The sequence below is a fragment of the Tiliqua scincoides genome, chromosome 5 (genome assembly GCF_035046505.1).
Source record: "Tiliqua scincoides isolate rTilSci1 chromosome 5, rTilSci1.hap2, whole genome shotgun sequence".
Taxonomy (NCBI): domain Eukaryota; kingdom Metazoa; phylum Chordata; class Lepidosauria; order Squamata; family Scincidae; genus Tiliqua; species Tiliqua scincoides.
Genome location: NC_089825.1, coordinates 127,086,080 through 127,098,845, shown reverse-complemented (window position 1 = coordinate 127,098,845; position 12,766 = coordinate 127,086,080). Strand labels below are relative to the sequence as shown.

At 52.9% G+C, this 12,766-nt stretch overlaps 3 non-coding genes across 3 annotated transcripts; 1 reads left to right on the top strand and 2 right to left on the bottom strand.

Annotated features, from left to right (window-relative positions):
* Window positions 1-436: 436 nt before the first annotated feature.
* TRNAS-CGA (transfer RNA serine (anticodon CGA)) lies at window positions 437-518 on the bottom strand. Its single transcript has one exon. It is a non-coding gene; the product is annotated as a tRNA-Ser (tRNA).
* A 6,000-nt stretch (window positions 519-6,518) lies between these two features.
* On the bottom strand, window positions 6,519-6,589 carry TRNAG-GCC (transfer RNA glycine (anticodon GCC)). The gene has a single exon. It is a non-coding gene; the product is annotated as a tRNA-Gly (tRNA).
* Window positions 6,590-7,610: 1,021 nt separating this feature from the next.
* TRNAG-GCC (transfer RNA glycine (anticodon GCC)) lies at window positions 7,611-7,681 on the top strand. The gene has a single exon. It is a non-coding gene; the product is annotated as a tRNA-Gly (tRNA).
* Window positions 7,682-12,766: the final 5,085 nt, after the last annotated feature.

Here is a 12,766-nt window from a genome sequence, read left to right as displayed (position 1 = left end):
TCCCTAATAATCCCTAGTATGGAATTTGGCCTTTTCACAGCTAAATGAATGCATTTTTTTATTGCCACCCATGTATTGTGGGGTGCCTATGTGTGTACCTCTGAGAGTACTGCTAGCTTTCCATTAAAGAAAGGAGAAGGGCTGGTTTGATTTGGTTTTGCTTTTTAAAAAATATTTTATTTTTTACCTTAAACCATTGTTTCTGATGGAAGAGGCCACTTCCCCCAAATTAAATCAAGGTCAGGCACCATGTTGACAATACTGTTTCTACCTTGGGAATACAGTAGGAAGGGAACAGCGGAGATTTCTGAAGGTGATTACATGAATCAGTTAATGTAAAGCTGACAAACATCCATTGCTTTGAAAGCATCATAAAAGCTGTGGTATGTCACCCAGAGGCAGAAAGTCAGGGTTATGAAGAAAAGGCAGAACTTGGCGCTGTGAGCAGGATTCGAACCTGCGCAGGGAAACCCTATTGGATTTCGAGTCCAACGCCTTAACCACTCGGCCATCACAGCAACCCAGGTACCTTTTCTCAGCACAGCCTTTTTCTGCTTCACTCTTAGGCAAGGTTTTCACACAAGGGACTGCTCAGTGTTTGGGCTATACCACTTTAGAGCACAGACTCCCTGCATCATGGAGATTTCTCTGCAAAGGAAAGTCTTTGCCATCTGAAGCGATAAAAGGGCAGCAACTCCCTCAGAACAAAGCCTTTGTGCCAAGTTCTTCCTGTCCAAAACTTCCAGATCTACATGATTTAATTCCCTTTGAATGTAAGTGGATATACAAAACATAAACAAGATCATTAATTATACTAAACTTAACATGTCTGAATTACCATGCTAAAGGTTAAGCCAACATCTATTCATAATTTGCATGGACAGTATTTTTAAATTCATGGCATTACCATTTAACATATTAAGGGTGCAAAGTATTGACTTAGAAGACAGACCGGATTTCTAAACTAAAAGTTGCCCACACCAGGACTTAGGCCTGTCTGGAAACCCCATCTTGGAAACTCTTACCCCCCCTCCAATCCAACATGTCAGGAGTCTGGTTGTTGTTTAAGGCTACTTGGAGTGAAGGGCACTCTGTATACACCCAGGAGAACTTTATTCTTCATTTGGCAGGACCTAAAAAAGAACACAAGTGTCAAGGGCAGAGTGTGGCTTTGAACATTGCCTGGAGTGCTGTCATCCCACTGACTTTTGCAGGAGACATGCCCTGGGACAGGGTGAGCACATTTTCCCGCCTGCTTATCTATCCCATTAAAGCAGCAGCACCTTTTGACATCCGAAGCAGAGTGAAGCAGGGCTGTGTTCTTGCACCAACCTTGTTTGGGATTTTCTTCGCTGTCCTGCTGAAGCAGGCCTTTGGAACTGCAACAGAAGGCATCTATCTCCGGACCAGATCAGACGGAAACCTCTTCAACCTCTCCAGACTGAGAGCAAAATCCAAAGTCCAGCTGAAATGTCTGCGTGACTTCCTCTTTGCCGACGATGCAGCTGTCACTACCCACTCTGCCAAAGATCTCCAGCAGCTCATGGATCGTTTTAGCAAGGCCTGCCAAGATTTTGGACTGACAATCAGCCTGAAGAAAACACAGGTCATGGTTCAGGATGTGGACTCACCTCCCTGCATTACAATCTCTGAGCATGAACTGGAGGTTGTCCATGACTTTGTGTACCTTGGCTCAACGATCTCCGACACTCATTCTCTCGATACCGAGCTAAACAAGCGCATCGGTAAAGCAGCTACCACGTTTTCCAGACTCACAAAGAGAGTCTGGTCCAACAAGAAGCTGACGGAACATACCAAGATCCAGGTCTACAGAGCTTGCGTCCTGAGTACACTTCTGTACTGCAGCGAGTCATGGACTCTTCGCTCACAACAGGAGAGGAAACTGAGCGCTTTCCACATGCGCTGCCTCCGACGCATCCTCGGCATCACCTGGCAGGACAAAGTTCCAAACAACACAGTCCTGGAACGTGCTGGAATCCCTAGCATGTATTCACTGCTGAAACAGAGACGCCTGCGTTGGCTTGGTCATGTCGTGAGAATGGATGATGGCCGGATCCCAAAGGATCTCCTCTATGGAGAACTCGTGCAAGGAAAGCGCCCTACAGGTAGACCACTGCTGCGATACAAGGACATCTGCAAGAGGGATCTGAAGGCCTTAGGGATGGACCTCAACAAGTGGGAAACCCTGGCCTCTGAGCGGCCCGCTTGGAGGCAGGCTGTGCAGCATGGCCTTTCCCAGTTTGAAGAGACACTTTGCCAACAGTCTGAGGCTAAGAGGCAAAGAAGGAAGGCCCATAGCCAGGGAGACAGACCAGGGACAGACTGCACTTGCTCCCGGTGTGGAAGGGATTGTCACTCCCGGATTGGCCTTTTCAGCCACACTAGACGCTGTGCCAGAACCACCTTTCAGAGCGCGATACCTTAGTCTTTCGAGACTGAAGGTTGCCAATACAAAGCAGCTCAGAGGTGCTATCAGCTGTTATTAATTAAATGAAACCTCCATGTTCAGAAGCAGTCTAACTGCATATCAGTTGCCAAAGGGGGGGGGGCAAACTGCAAGGGAGGCCTGCTGCCTTCATGCCCTGCCTGTGAGTGGTGGCATGCAGCTGGAGGGGTGCAAAGCATTAAGTTCTGCAGGGAACCTCACCACAGAATGCAAGAGGCCCCCCACTTTGGAGCCATTCCAGGCGGTGGGTGCAAAACAGAGGCATGGGGGGGGGGTGTTTGCACACTGAGGCTCCCTGCAAAACTTTGTGCTCTGCACCCCCTCCAGCTACGCCTCTGCCTGTGAGTTTCCCAGGGGCACCTGGGCGAGTCACAGTGAGAAGGAGCCTTGATGGCCCTTTGGTCAGGCAGAGAAGGGCTGCAGGCCTGGGGGAGGCATGCCACGGAACCCCCCCCCTCCCACTCAGCCCCCGCTTCCGCCCAGCAACAAAGGCCTCCGATGCTGTGCCCAGCCAAGGGTGGCGAGTCGCAGAGGAGCCTGTGTTCCCACCCCCACGGAGACCCCTGGAGAGGGGCTGCCCCTCTCTTCCACATTAAGCCCTTGAGCACAGGGCAGGCTTGCTGCGGCTTTGTTCCAGGCCTTAGAAACGGAGGGGGGAGCCCACCCTCGGGGGGCACGGGCTGCCGCCCTCCGCGCTTTCATTAGCCATGCCCCGCTGCACCCCTCATCCTGCAGGGCCTCTGCTTCGCTGGCAGTGGCGTAGCGAGGGAGGGTGCAAAGCACTGAGTTTGGCACGGAAAGGGTCTCTCTGGGGCCCTTCCCTTCGGAGCCATTCCGGGTGGGGGTGCAATCTGAGGCGTACGCTCCTGGAGCCCGATCCTGAGGGCCCGGTGCTGAGCCTCCCCACGGCGGGCAAGGGACCCCTCCCCTTCGGAGCCATTTCCTCCGCCTGCGTTTTGCTCCCCCGGAGGGAGGGGCCCCTTGCCCGCCGAGGGGAGGCTCCTGCGAACCTCGTGCTTCGCTCCCCCTCCGGCTGCGCCACTGCCCGCCCAGCTCCCAGATGCCGCCGGGAAACGCTGCCGGGGAGGCTGGCCGGCCCGCCCCCTCCTCGCCCCAGTCCCCTGGGCGCGGCCGGAGCCTCCTGCGCGGCGCATCTGCGCGCCTCCTTCTGCCTTCCGCGGAGTCTGCGCTGCTTCGCGTGCCTGTGTCCCCCCCCCCCCGTGTCTGGGTCTGGGGGGCTGCTGGTTCCAGGGACCAACGGGACACATGGGCCAGAGCTGGGCTCTCCTGGCCTTCGGCTGGCTGCATCCGGGCCGCCACGTTGCCAAGTTGTGACCCATACTTTTTTTTTTGGGGGGGGGCAACAAGATTGGTCAGCGTGCCCCTTCAGTGCACCCCCATAACCCAGCCTGAGCACGTGAGGCAGAAAACCTCACCCCCCCCCCTTATCCCGGGACGCCTTCTGTCGTCTTCCCTGTGTTGAAGTTTCAACTGGGAGGCCCGCGGGGCAGGGACCGTCCCGTTCGGCTCCGTGCAGCCGCCTGCGCGGCCCTGATCGTGATTGATGCCACACAGAGGGACGAATCCGAAATGGTGACGATGGCCCTGGACAGCGAAGGCATCTGGCAGGATGGAGCCCCCCCCCAAGATCACCTCCCAGGTCCACACTAAATCCCCCCCGCCCCTTGTACAGCTGCCTCTCCTTTCACCAATCATGCACTCATCATATGGGGGGGGTCCGCAGCCAGAATGGGGGGAGAAGGGGGTCTCAGGCTGCTGGGGCCAAGCGGGCTCAGGGAAGCAAGGATCCCAGCCTCCCGTTCTAGCAGCGGCGGCCGTTCAACGGCCTGAAGAACGCTGGGACTCCCCGCTGCGGTTTTTTCAGCGGGAGGAGCTCAGATCGCGACGCGCCCCCTTTGCTTCGCCACGCGGGCAACAGGCCCGTTTGTGCCTAAGAACTACGAACGCGCCCCCCCCCCCAAGTCCTCCGACGGGAGCGCAGGCGAAGGGGGGCAGTGCTGGACGGGCCACCTGGCCAGGCTGGCGCTCCACTCGCTGCCAGGAGGCAAGCAATAACTCCGCCGCTGCAGCCGGTGGCATAGCTAGAGGGGGTGCAAAGCACTAAGTTTTGCAGGGAGCCTCACCACGCTGTGCAAGCGCCCCCCTTCAGAGCCAGATGTATGCCTCCGTTTTGCTTACCCCCCCCCGCCTGGAATGGCTCCAAGGGGAGGGGGTTGCTTGCATGCCTCGGTGAGGCTCACTGCAAAACGAGGTGCTTTGCACCCCCTCTTGCTACTGCCACTGGTTGCAACTACTGGACGTTGTCTTGAAAAGGAGCGAAAAGGTCCCAGGATGCACTGGGGCAGGGTCCCAGATTCAGTGTTCACTTGGATGCTCCCATGGTATGTGACTGCATTTGGGGAAATGTTACAGACCTGTGCTTTTAACAGGCTACTATGTATATTCTTTTAACAATGATGGTCAATGGGACTTACTCCTGGGTAAGTGTGGGTAGGATTGCAGCCTAGGATTGCTAAAAATTTTCCTGCTTGATGATGTCACCTCCGGTCATGACATCACTTCCGGTGGGTCCTGACATATTCTAAAAAGTGGGCCCTGGTGCTAAGTGTGTGAGAACCACTGCTGTACACACAAATTCCTAGGAGTAAGCACCATTGGAAACAGTGGGACTTATTTCTGAGTAGACATGCATAGGCTTGTACTGCCATTCTCACATCTACTGGCACCTCCCAGGCTCTAGCAGAAACTTTTGACAGTACAATCCTAGGCATGTCTACTCAGAAGTAAATCTCCTTGTGCTCATTCAGACTTACAGCCAGGAAAGTGTGTATAGGATTACAGCCTCAGGGCTGAATCCTATCCAACTTTCCAGTACTGGTGCACTTGCGCCAGTGGGGTTTGCACTGTATTCTGTGGTGGAGGGGCAGTAACTAGGGCCTTCTTAAGGTATGGGAACATGGGTTCCCTTACCATAGGGTTGCATTGTGGATACACCAGGGCTGAAAAGTTGGTTAGGATTGGGCCATGAGTCGTTTGGGTTCTGAGCTGCCTGTGTCAGATCAGGAGAGGGATCTTAGGGTGCTTGAGGACAGTGGAGAAGGCTAATTCCATACTTGGGATCATTAGAAAAGGTATTGAGAATAAGATGGCTAATATTATAATGCCGTTGTACAAATCGAAGGTAAGGCCACACCTGGAGTATTGTGTCCAGTTCTGGTTGTCGCATCTCAAAAAAGACATAGTGGAAATGGAAAAGGTGCAAAAGAGATCGACTAAGATGATTACGGGGCTGTGGCACCTTCCTTATGAGGCGTTTGGGCCTCTTCAGCCTAGAAAAGAGACGCCTGAGGGGGGACATGATTGAGACATACAAAATTATGCAGGGGATGGACAGAGTGGATAGGGAGATGCTCTTTACACTCTCACATAACACCAGAACCAGGGGACATCCACTAAAATTGAGTGTTGGGCGGGTTAGGACAGACAAAAGAAAATATTTCTTTACTCAGCGTGTGGTTGGTCTGTGGAACTCTTTGCCACAGGATGTGGTGATGGCGACTGGCCCGGACGCCTTTAAAAGGAGTTTGGACAAGTTTCTGGTGGAAAAATCCATTATCTGATTTTAGAAATGGGTTATGTCAGAAGGCCAGATGCACCAGGATGAGGTCTCTTGTTATCTGGTGTGCTCCCTGGGGCATTTGGTGGGCCACTGTAAGATCCAGGAAACGGAACTAGATAGATGGGCATTTGGCCTGATCCAGCAGGGTTCTTCTTAAGTTCTTATGTTCTTATGTTTAGTACTGGAACCTCCTTGTGGAAAATATTCCCTACTTAAATAGTTATTCTTATCATGTTATGTAGCCCACAGGTGTACACATTCGATCCCTTGTGCTTATATGCAACATTGGGCAGAAATGGCTTTGAAAAAAAACAGCACCAGCAAAACACAAGAGATGTGTCCATTGAAAAGGATCAATAGAAGAGACAGGAATCTCTTATTGTTTGCAGTTCCAACAAAAATCACACTTGTTGCATTGGCCGGGAATCGAACCCGGGCCTCCCGCGTGGCAGGCGAGAATTCTACCACTGAACCACCAATGCTCTGCACAACATCTGGATTTTCCCCTTGAGATGCTGCATAGCAGCAGCATGACAGCCTGACTGGATGGAATGAGTTGCAGCACAGGAGGCTTCTATGAGTCTCTAGCCTGCAAACAGGAGAGTGCCTGCTGCCTCTGGTCTATTGGGCTGCAGTCCTGTGCACTTTCCCTGAGATTAAGCCCCACTGAGCACAATGGGCCTTACTTCTGATTACTCATGCCTAGGATTGGGCTAGTAGGATGGGGGTGGTGGTCTGCCATGCAGGGTCTTCTGGGTCCCTGCTCAGTGGTGTAGCTAGGGGAGGAGGGCAAAGCACTAAGTTTTTCAGAGAGCCTCACCACGGCATGCAAGCAGCCCCCCTTCAAAGACATTCTGGGCGGTGGGTGCAAAAAGGAGGCAAACATGTAGCTAGAAGAGGGCATTAGCGTGGCTAGTGGCGTAGCTAGAGGGGGCAAAGGACTTTGTAGGGAGCCTTACCGTGGCCTGCAAGCGCCCCACCTTCAGAACCATTCGGGGGTCGGGTGCAAAACAGAATGGCCTCCCATGGCCTGGAATGGCTTCAAAGGGGAGGGGTCGCTTGCATGCTGAGGTGAGGCTCCCTGCAAAATGGTTGTTTCCCCCCCAGCTACGCCACTATCCCTGCTCAGGACAGATGCTGCTGCCTGGTCAGCAGGCAGGGTGTGAAGGCTCGTGTGGCTCAGAGGTGTCACGGCTCTCCCCCACCAGGCGGAACAAAGGGCAGGCAAGGCACAGCAGGCGGTTGGCACCTGGGCGTGTGGAGGACTTTCCCAGGCTGGGCAGGCAGCAGGGGGGAGACCCTGCCACGATCCAGCCGCGCTTGTTCCAAATGGGGGGGGGGGTGCGTGTGGCCAAGGCTGGACATCTGCAGCAGGGAGCTCCTCCTGGGCAGCACTCCAAGTGGCAAGCAAGAGTGCGCAGCAGGAAAAGAGGGCTTCTGAGCTGGTGCAGAGTGCTGCTCTTGGAAACAGAGATAGATAGCAGGCAGATGTGTGGGACAGCTGCATTGGTGGTTCAGTGGTAGAATTCTCGCCTGCCACGCGGGAGGCCCGGGTTCGATTCCCGGCCAATGCAATAACCCTTTTGGGGGGGCGGTTCCCAGCACAGCAAGGGGGTGTTTATTCCTCTGCTGCACTGTATGCGTGCTTCACAGGTTTCGGACACAGCCAGGATCTTTTTTACGTGTCCTGGTGTGTGGGTGAGGCCCTGAGAGAGGCTTTGGCAAGTCTAGACCTTTTTGGGGGGGGGGAGGGGGGCGTGATTGGCTTTGAAATATCCTTTTTTAAGCCACGAGGAGGAACTCGGAATTGTGCAGCGCTCAGGAATCCCCCTGGTTGCTTCGGCTGCCTGCAACAGGCCAGCACAGCCGGTGGCGTAGCTAGAGGGGGGAGGCACTAAGTTTTGCAGGGAGCCTCACCGAGGCGTGCAAGCGTCCCCCTTCGGAGCCATTCCGTTTTGCACCCAACCACCGGCCGGAATAGCTCTAAAGGGGGGGCGCTTGCACGCCCTGGTGAGGCTCCCTGCAAAACTTACTGCCTTGCCCCCCTCTAGCTACGCCACCGAGCACGTCTGCCCAGCCCAGCCCCGTTGATGGGGGCATCGCCCGCCTGCTGCGCTCCGTTGTTGTCTCTCTGCCTTCTGTTGCCCTTTGGGGGGTCCCGCTCGCCCCCTCCCCCTCCTCCTCCCCCAGCCTGGGAAAGTCCTCCACACGCCGAGGTGTGAATGGCCTCCCGCTCCTCGCCTGCCTTTGATCCGCCTCCCGGGTGAAGGAGGGGGTGGGCCACACGAGCCTTCGCACCCCCGCGCGCCTGCCCTGGCGCCCCGCAGCGGAGCCACGTGGTGGACGACCCTGCCCATCAAGGACATCCAAGGTCTCCTCCGCTGCCCTCCAGTCCCAGGTCACGGACAGCCCAATCCTGTGCATGTCTGCTCAGAAGAAAGTCTCATTGGAGTCAATGGGGCTTACTCCCAAGAAAGTGTGGGTAGGTATGGGCTGTTAGGCTGCAACATAGGGAGCAGGAACGAAGACCAGCGTGCCTCTGAACATGTGCAAAGTACACTAGCCTCGCAGTCACTAACAGTACGAGCCTATGCATCTCCACTCAAAAGTAAGTCCCATTATACTCAATGGGGCTTACTCCCAGGTAAGTGTGGTTACGATTGCCCTCCTATGCACGCTTCCCTGGGGCTAAACTCTATCGGACAGAATGGGATTAATTTCTGAGTTGGCCTGCCTAGGATTGTGCTGTTAGTGACTGCGAGGCTTGTGTACTTTGTACATGTTCAGAGGCACGCTGATCTCCGGTCCTGCTTTGTCGGTTCTGCGAGGCACCCATTCATTTGAAGGGGGGGGTCTCTTGAGCCCCCCAGGGAGCTGCGGGTCCAGTCAAGTCCCATGAGTTCATCCAGAGCTTTTACAAGACCCTTTCCTGTGCGGCCTGCCCTCCAGCTGCAGCCTGCCTAGAAAGCAGGTCCGACGAGACGCTTCTCCGAGACAGGCGCCAAGAGCACTTTCCTCCTGCCTTTTTTGGCTATGGAGGCGGAAATGCGAGTCCATCCAGCTGTGGCTGCTTTTGCCCTGCTGGCTTAGTGGTAAGATCTTCGCCCGAGGCGCCTCGAATCGCAGGTTCGAGTCCAGCCACGCCCAGCAGTTTCTTGTGCTCTTATGGGAGTAAGAGCCCAGTCCTGTGCAGGTATACTCAAAAGTAAGTCTTATTATGGCCAATGGGGAAAATGTGGATAGCATTGCATCCAGAATCTATCAGATCTGGAGGTGCTTGAAAACCGCTTCATTTTCTTTACTCAGAAGTAAGCCCATTTGGAACGGTTCGTAAAAGACTGTCAGCCCAAGCCTATGCATGTCTACTCAGAAGTCAGTCCCATTAGAGTCAATGGGACTATCCCAGGAGGGTGTGGATGGGATGGGGCTGTTAGGTTGCAATCCTAGGCACACTTTCCTGGGAGTAAGCCCAACTTAACTCAATGGGACTTACTTCTGAGTAGGCCTGTGTAGAATTGTGCTGTCTGGCTGTTAATCCTAACTTACCCATGGGAAACAACTCTGCAGTACTTAGATCTGATTCTGCTCTCCCAAAAGCCCTTTTGTGAGCGCTCACTTCACTTCTGTACAGTATTTGTTGATATTTACATTTCAGGTCATGCTTAAATATTAATATTAATTGACACCAATGAATACTTAAATATTAATATCAATTTATTAATTGATATCAATAAACATAGCGAATTAATATTGTTGAAAAAGAAGCCTGCTTGTTCTAATCTACCTTTCCTTTTCTTGGGATGAGTTGGGGAGGGGAGAATGGAACTGGGGGACAATAAAAAGGACAGTTGCATTGGCCGGGCCTCCTACCACTGAACCACCAATGCAACTGCATTTATTCTTTCACCCCTTGGGGAAAACTGCCACCTTTGGATGTTTGTTGCACCCCCAATTCTTCCACCCCATAAACACCCTGAGATCTCAGTTTTCACTCCAGTACTGCAAATGGTTCCCCTGGGGGCTGGGGATAAGAATAGGCCCTCAGTTTGGCTGTACTTGTCGTAAGAGGCGACTAAACAGCCACCGGGTAGATGGGACTCGTCAGCCTGGGAAGGCAGCTCATCTGAGAGAAGGAAAACTCTGATCCCAAACCTCCACTGCCTTGTGGCTACATCCAGTTATGGAAAAGGCTTCAGGAGTCAACCTCGAGGCAAAATCCGGAGCCAGAGTCCCTGAGGCAGTTCATGGCTGAACACAGTCACGTTCTGGCAACTCCTGCGACGCCGCTGGAACCAACCGTATTGGCCTCTGCCTTTCCATTGGACCATTTCAGCGACGTGGAGAGGGGGGATTTGCTGCATGGGTAATAGCCTATCCTCCATACCTACTTTACCCAGGCTTCGCGCACTAGAGAGGACACTCTGTTCCAGAACCACCATTCAGAGAGTGCCACCATAGTCTTCCGAGACTGAAGGATGCCAACAATGACTGCAAATGGGGAGGGAAACATGGGAGATGCTTGAGAAGTCAGAGCCACGCCCTCTTCCAATTCCACTGCATTTTCTAAAATGAATTCAAATTCCATTTTCAATGCATTCAGATTCTAAAAGAGGAGCCAGATGCAGGGGAGGGCACCAGGATGCAGGTTGTGCCTGTTGTCTTGTATGCTCCCTGAAGCACTTGGTGGGTCACTGTGAGATCAGGAAGTTGGACTAGATGGGCCTTTGGCCTGATCCAGCAGGGCCCTTCTTATGAGCCAGCAAGACCAAGTGCAAAGGTTCCATCCAGGCAGCTTCCCCCCCCCCCTCCACGATCCTCCCCCATGGCACACTTCCCCTCGCTGGCTGGCCTGCCTGCAGGCTCCAGATGTGCACCGCTGGGAGTTCCCATGCCCATAAAACAGGAACCCAAATGGGCGCCTCTTAGCCGAGAGGTGCGAATTCTCTCCTTCCTGACCCCTCTGCAATGGCGGCTATAATAGGAGCTATAAACACCTGGATGAAAGCCCAGCTGGGCCAGTGCTCCCCCTCGCCCCCCCCAGTCGCGACTGCAGCAGGGTGACCAGATGTCCTCTTTTTCCAGGACATGCCTCTGTTTTAACCTTGTGTCCTGGAATAGAAGTTAAAGGTCCTCCTTTTCCCTGTGAGCAGACAACTCCCTGCAGGCAGCTCATAGCCTTCTTGTAATTAACACATTGTATGCAATAAATTATATCTAATATGATTTTAAATTTAATAATAAATAATATAGTGTTTAAATGAAATCACATGAAATCAATATACAAGTGTTTTTGGCTTTTATTTTCTCATGTCCTACATTTTTCTTGGATGACCATTTTGAGGTGCCTTGTCCTATTTTGCGGTTATAGCATCTAGTCACCCTGGTCTGCAGGGACTGCCAGGCAGTGGCATAGCTAGAGGAGGGCAAAGCACTAAGTTTGGCAGGGAGCCTCACCGGGGTGTGCAGGCAACCCCCCTTCAGAGCCAATTTGGTGTATGCCTCCATTTTGTTCCCACCACTAGAATGGCTGGGGGGGCTCTTGCACACCCCAGTGAGGCTACCTACAAAACTTAGTGCTTTGTTCCCCCCTCTAGCTATGCCACTGGCCCCTTTCCAGTGGCTACTTGCTGGACAAAGATGCCCTTCTTCCACTAATCTTAGTGTACAAGCTCAAACGGGCTAGTGAGGAGGAAGGTGACCCTTCAGTATCTCCCCACTCTCTCCCCCTCCCACACACAGAAAATAGGAATAGCGCCTACCTCACTGGACTGTTGTGAGGTGGCAGAATGCACTAGGGAGGGAGGCTTTCCTTGAGCAATCCACAGAACTGCTCCTCGTTTTTCCTCAGTTCTTTGGTCACCCCTGCCAGGTGCACTTCTCTGTCCCTTCTTGGACTCCAGGGGGAAGGTGCTTCCTTTACTCTGCCTGTTTGGCAAAGGGTCACAGTCCCAAGTGCATTTGTGGGGGAGACACCAACTCCCCTTTTGCCACAATCCCCCTTTCTCTTGCAGTTGTCTTCCTCATACTCAGTCCTGTTCCCTGCCCTCCCTTCCCACCACAGCACCCTGTAGACATGTTCCTCTCCTGTAGCTGGAGGGTCCAGGGCAAAAGACCCTGCTCTGGCAACCCCTCTCCTCATCCCAGATATGTGTGGGGAGGGGGGACCTAGTTGTGATTGCTGAGAGCTTCGAGGGGAAAACATTCTTTACATGTCCTAAGGCACAACTGTCTGCCTTGTATTGACTTTCCACGGACCAGAGCAGGATTTCCAGCAGTAACTACAGAATCTTCCAAGACAGAGTCCTGCGAATTGAACAAACAGAACTCCATCATGGTAGACAGCCACCATATTCAGGATTAAGTTTGCTAAATTCACCCAGGACAAGTCAGCAGGTAAGTTGTGGCCACTGTTTTTGACCACTATATCCAGCAATGCCCATCATAACTGGACATTTTGTTGGCAGTGGTGTAGCTAGAGGGGAGAATGAAGAGAATATACCTTTAAATCTTTACTTTGTGTTAAATGTTAAGTATTTTCACCAACAGGGCAGGTATAGTACACAAACTCCAACCATGATATGCATGCTGACTGCTTGAGATTCTTTTAAAAATAATCAAGAAAGTAAATTAATAAAATACCCTCAAGCAAAGCTTCTTCA